Consider the following 6,000-nt stretch of genomic DNA (forward strand, 5'->3'; position numbering starts at 1 on the left):
ATCTGTTGCTTAAACAAGTCTATATGCCATAGACAAATAACAGTTACATGACTCACACCAAAGTTGACAGTTTGACACACAGCGGAAGAAACAACTTTCAATGCTTGAGCTATTTGTCTGTGTGTGTCTGTGCATGTCCGTGCATGTGTGTGTGTGTCCGTGCGCATGTGTTAGACTGCAACCAATCCACCTGGCCGCGCGCAGCTCGTGTATATTTAATACCAATGATGTAGTGCAGCGCATTATCGCGCACGGGGTATTGAGCGCACGCGCGCCTGAAAGCACTGCTCGATCCCACATCTTCTAGCTCCGTGATATGTTATACTGATGCTGTCAGTGTTGTGATACTGCGCTGTGCTTTTCATCCCTCTCCACTTTGTTAGTTTTCAGTTGTATAGGCTACTCGGTTGTTCCCACTCTCATTCTAGATCTAGATTTGGTTATTTTTATTGCTTTCTTACACTCCTGCAGGATAGGATAATGGGCTATAGGATCTTCTAACTTGGTAAGGTCTTAGCAACTACACACTGGGGTTAGTTACCCACAGCATTAATCCACTCAACAATAATTCATAACTGTTCCAATCAGCAGCAAGATGCAAACTATTTGATTTGATTAGTATTTTGTAAAGTGTGAAGAAATCAATACCCTCTAGCCCATACAGCTACCAGAGGATGTTTATAAAGCCAAGACAGGGAGGACCTGCTTAGAATACTATTCACTAATTGTCGAAAAATGTGTGGATAGAAATGTGCAGGTCATTGGTCTACACTGGAGCAAATGCACCTGCCTGAGATTAATGTGCTGCATAAGGACCCTGGGAACTGCATTCATCTATCCAACCATCCATCCTTTCATTACCAAGTAATCACTCATTCATCTATCCAACCATCCATCCTTTCATTACCAAGTAATCACTCATTCATCTATCCAACCATCCATCCTTTCATTACCAAGTAATCACTCATTCATCTATCCAACCATCCATCCTTTCATTACCAAGTAATCACTCATTCATCTATCCAACCATCCATCCTTTCATTACCAAGTAATCACTCATTCATCTATCCAACCATCCATCCTTTCATTACCAAGTAATCACTCATTCATCTATCCAACCATCCATCCTTTCATTACCAAGTAATCACTTATTCATCTATCCAACCATCCATCCTTTCATTACCAAGTAATCACTCATTCATCTATCCAACATCCATCCTTCCATTACCAAGCCATCAATCATTCATTTATCCAACCATCCATCCTTCCATTACCAAGTCATCAATCATTTGTCTATCCAACCATCCATCCTTCCATTACCAAGTAAATCAATCGGCAAGCAGAGTTTTACGGCCAGCAGGTGGTGTTGTCAACCATTTATACAGTGGTTATTTAAACAGGATTGGAAAGAGGACAACGCAACATGTTGGACATGTTGTGATATTCACTAGTCCTGAAGGACTACAGTGGGTGCATGTAACCGTCAGTAGGTCACAGCAGCACACTTCTTGGATATGAAGAAAGCATTTGACACTGTTCACCAGCACACGCTTTTGAGAAAGCTTGACAAACTAGGCTTTGACAGCACTGCGATCAAGTGGTTCACATCATACTTACAGGGGCGGAGGGAGTACACTAAACTGCAAAGCACGCAGTCAACCCAGGTACCTGTGGGGAATTAAATGCCACAAGGGAGTGTGCTTGGACCCCTGCTGTTCTGTATTGACATAAATAACCTTCCACCAGTGCTGGAGAAATGCCGTATACATATAGTGGGGAAAAAAGTATTTAGTCAGCCACCAATTGTGCAAGTTCTCCCACTTAAAAAGATGAGAGAGGCCTGTAATTTTCATCATAGGTACACTTCAACTATGACAGACAAAATGAGAAAAGAAAATCCAGAAAATCACATTGTAGGATTTTCATGAATTTATTTGCAAATTATGGTGGAAAATAAGTATTTGGTCAACAACAAAAGTTTATCTCAATACTTTGTTATATACCCTTTGATGGCAATGACAGAGGTCAAACGTTTTCTGTAAGTCTTCACAAGGTTTTCACACACTGTTGCTGGTATTTTGGCCCATTCCTCCATGCAGATCTCCTCTAGAGCAGTGATGTTTTGGTGCTGTTGCTGGGCAACACAGACTTTCAACTCCCTCCAAAGATTTTCTATGGGGTTGAGATCTAGAAGTATAAGCATTTCGCTACACTCACAGTAATATCTGCTAACCATGTGTATGTGACCAATACCATTTGATTTGATTTGATTCGATTACAACCATCAGTGAAAAACATGGCCTTTCAAGGCCGTCTGAAGTTCTTTGTAATCTTTGCCCTGGAACAAGCTGTACGTGTCCACACGACAGCTAGCTAGCATGTCCACCTTCAAAAGAGCAGTACACATAGCTGTAATGTGAGCATTGTTTTGTAATGTGAGCGTGGTTTGCTCCCATGTATGATGTGTGTGCTTCTGTGTATGTTGGGATTTTGAAATCGTCCCAACCCTGCAATAACACGCCTTTTTAAACTGTAATATTAAACCCTTGTCTACAGCTGAATCAGGTCTAGTGCTGGGCTTGAACAAATGTCTACGCACATCACACTCTGTGGATCAGAAGTGAAGAGCACTGGTCCACTGTATCCCATTGAACATGTAGTTTACAGGATCCATGACAGTGAACTACTGCATAGTGGAGTTGGTACAGTAGTGAGATCTACTGTAAAAGTGTGTGAAGGAGGGGGTCATATTTCAGAAGTACATTACGGTGTCTCCATTTCCCCGTGGGACTCCACTCTGCTGAGTGCCGTCTCCATTTCCCCGTGGGACTCCACTCTGCTGAGTGCCGTCTCCATTTCCCCGTGGGACTCCACTCTGCTGAGTGCCGTCTCCATTTCCCCGTGGGACTCCACTCTGCTGAGTGCCGTCTCCATTTCCCCGTGGGACTCCACTGTGCTGGGTGCCTTCTCCATTTCCCCGTGGGACTCCACTGTGCTGGGTGCCTTCTCCATTTCCCCGTGGGACTCCACTCTGCTGGGTGCCGTCTCCATTTCCCCGTGGGACGCCACTCTGCCGAGTGCCGTCTCCGTTTCTCCGTGGGACTCCACTCTGCTGAGTGCCGTCTCCATTTCCCCGTGGGACTCCACTCTGCTGGGTGCCGTCTCCATTTCCCCGTGGGACTCCACTCTGCTGAGTGCCGTCTCCAGTTCCCCGTGGGACTCCACTCTGCTGGGTGCCGTCTCCATTTCCCCGTGGGACTCCACTCTGCTGGGTGCCGTCTCCAGTTCCCCGTGGGACTCCACTCTCCACTCACATACACATACTTCCCTTCTCCTGGCAATGCAGTGCTCACTCACATTCCAACTCATTAGCATGTCTTGGAAGACTGGTTTGGGCTAAATGAGTGAGCTCAGTCTTTGATCACTGTGAGAGCCAGGCTCTCTGACACTGTGTGAAACCATGCAGCTCTGCCCCTCCTCTCTCTCTCTCTCTCTCTCGCTCTCTCTCTCTCTCTCTCCCTCTCACCATATGTTTACCAAAGCAGCTCTCCACTTGCTAATTGCACCAAGGGAATAGTCCAAACCGCTCCATTTTATATTTTGATAGACCATATGATCATTTTCTCACTCTCTCACCTCTTCCATCACCCCAACCATCCCTCTCCCTCTCTATTCCCTCTTCCCTCTCTCCCATGTTCTCACTTCCCCTATCTCACTAGCCTTTTCTACTCCTTCCCTCCCCCTCACTCCTCATCATCTCACCCATCGCCATCCTCCCCTAACACCCCATTCTCATGCATCCAGCCTGGACGTGTGTGTGTGTGTGTGTGTGTGTGTGTGTGTGTGTGTGTGTGTGTGTGTGTGTGTGTGTGTGTGTGTGTGTGTGTGTGTGTGTGTGTGTGTGTGTGTGTGTGTGTGTGTGTGTGTGTGTGTGTGTGTGTGTGTGTGTGTGTGTGTGTGTGTGTGTGTGTGTGTGTGTGTGTGTGTGTGTGTGTGTGTGTGTGTGTGTGTGTGTGTGTAAGTATGTACTGTAAGTATGCATTTCAGGGGAGCAGATATCTTTGAATTGGATCCATAAACCCAGGGCTATCTCCAACCCTTGTGAAAATGGGGTTGTCTCACCCTTGATGAACTGCTTAATTATAGATATGAAATGAATTCCATATCTGCATGCTTGATGTCACCTCCAAGGTGAGGCGGCTCCTTATCGCTGCTTCGTCGATCAGTTTCCACCTCCCTCCATGGCCTTTCTATTGATGTGTGTGCAACTGCCACTCTGTCAGGGGATCCTGGCCACCAATGTGGGTTATTACACACGTCATCCTGTCTGTCATCTGATCTGTTTGTCGTCTGTCTGTCTGTCTGTCTGTCTGCGTCCGTCCGTCCGTCCGTCCGTCCATATCCCCCTTATTCCCCACCTTGCAGATAGGTTCCTATTGACACAGAGATTGGGACTGGGAAGAATCTCACCTATCCACTGCTGCTGTTTTATCTCATGGCCATTACATTCAAGGTGCCTTTCATCCACATGAATTATTCCAGTCTCCACTCAAGCCCTGTAATCATATGATTGTGTCCATTAAATGTACATATCCCTCTTAGTGGAAGTGATTGCATTCTAAGAGACCCTTTTCCCACTCAGAAGCCGTGTTAGAGTACGTGTTGCATTCCATACATCCGTTCCTGCCAGCGCTGCTCATGTAAATTGATTTCCAAAATTCCGACTAACGAGCATCCCTACTGATACAGCTCTTTTCCCCGATTGGACATTTCCTCCGGCCGACTGATAGCCATGACACATACTCTACATCGCTTCAGTCACAGATGTTTGTGTCTGTGAGTGTGTGTGTGTGTGTGTGTGTGTTCTGTTGTCCTGTGTGTTTCATTCTTCAGTGTGTGTTCTCTTCTCCTGTTCTCCTCTGTGTAATAAACATAACATGTCATACCTGTTATGCAATGGTGTTCTATAATAAACCTGAGCTAGTGTGTTCTGTTTGGTCTGTTTTCTTCTCATCAATTCACCCATGTGATGTGTTTTCCTTGTCTCTGTGTGTGTGTGTGTGTGTGTGTGTCAGGGACGGGGGACGACACCATAGTCTGAAGGGCAACCACCAGACCATTCCTCACACACTGTGTGTGTGCGCATACTCAACTTTTCTGATGTGTGTTTCCCATCGATCTCTCTGATAGAACTGGGCCTCTGAGAAATAATTATTTGAATAACTCATCAATTAAAGGGCGGGGGAGCCGCTTGTGTGTGCTGTTTTTTCCCTCTCCGCTCTTCCTCCTTCCTTCCTTCCCTCCCCTCTCACTGCCTCACTGTTTATTTCAAGGCAGTGTAATGTAGCTTGTTTAGAGCCATCTTACCTCCTCTATATTATGTTTTGAAGAGAAATAGATCTATGGTGGCTATCATTGGCCCGCATATCACATTTCCTATAAGATGCCTATAAACAGTCCCTCTGAAGTTATGCATCTAGTCTTACTCTGCTAATTTGTTACCCTCTCTCTCGATCTTTCTCCACCCTCTCTCTCTCCCCCTCTCTCTCTCCCTCTCCCTTCTGTCTCTCTCCCTCCTCTCTCTCTCCCTCCTCTCTCTCTCCCTCTCTCTCCCTCCTCTCTCTCCCTCCTCTCTCTCTCCCTCCCTCTCTCTCTCTCTCTCCCTCCTCTCTCTCCCCCTCTCTCTCTCTCCCTCCTCTCTCTCCCTCCTCAATCTCCCTCTCCCTCCTCTCCCTCCCTTCTGTCTCTCTCCCTCCTCTCTCTCTCCCTTCTGTCTCTCTCCCTTCTGTCTCCCTCCTCTCTCTCCCTCCTCTCTCTCTCTCCCTCCTCTCTCTCCCTCTCCCTTTCTCTCTCTCCCTCCTCTCTCTCTCCCTTCTGTCTCTCTCCCTTCTGTCTCCCTCCTCTCTCTCCCTCCTCTCTCTCTCTCTCCCTCTCCCTTCTCTCTCTCTCCCTCCTCTCTCCCTCCTCTCTCCCTCCTCTCTCCTCCTCTCTCTCTCTCTC

This window comes from Oncorhynchus tshawytscha, linkage group LG13, assembly GCF_018296145.1.
Source record: "Oncorhynchus tshawytscha isolate Ot180627B linkage group LG13, Otsh_v2.0, whole genome shotgun sequence".
NCBI classification, from domain to species: domain Eukaryota; kingdom Metazoa; phylum Chordata; class Actinopteri; order Salmoniformes; family Salmonidae; genus Oncorhynchus; species Oncorhynchus tshawytscha.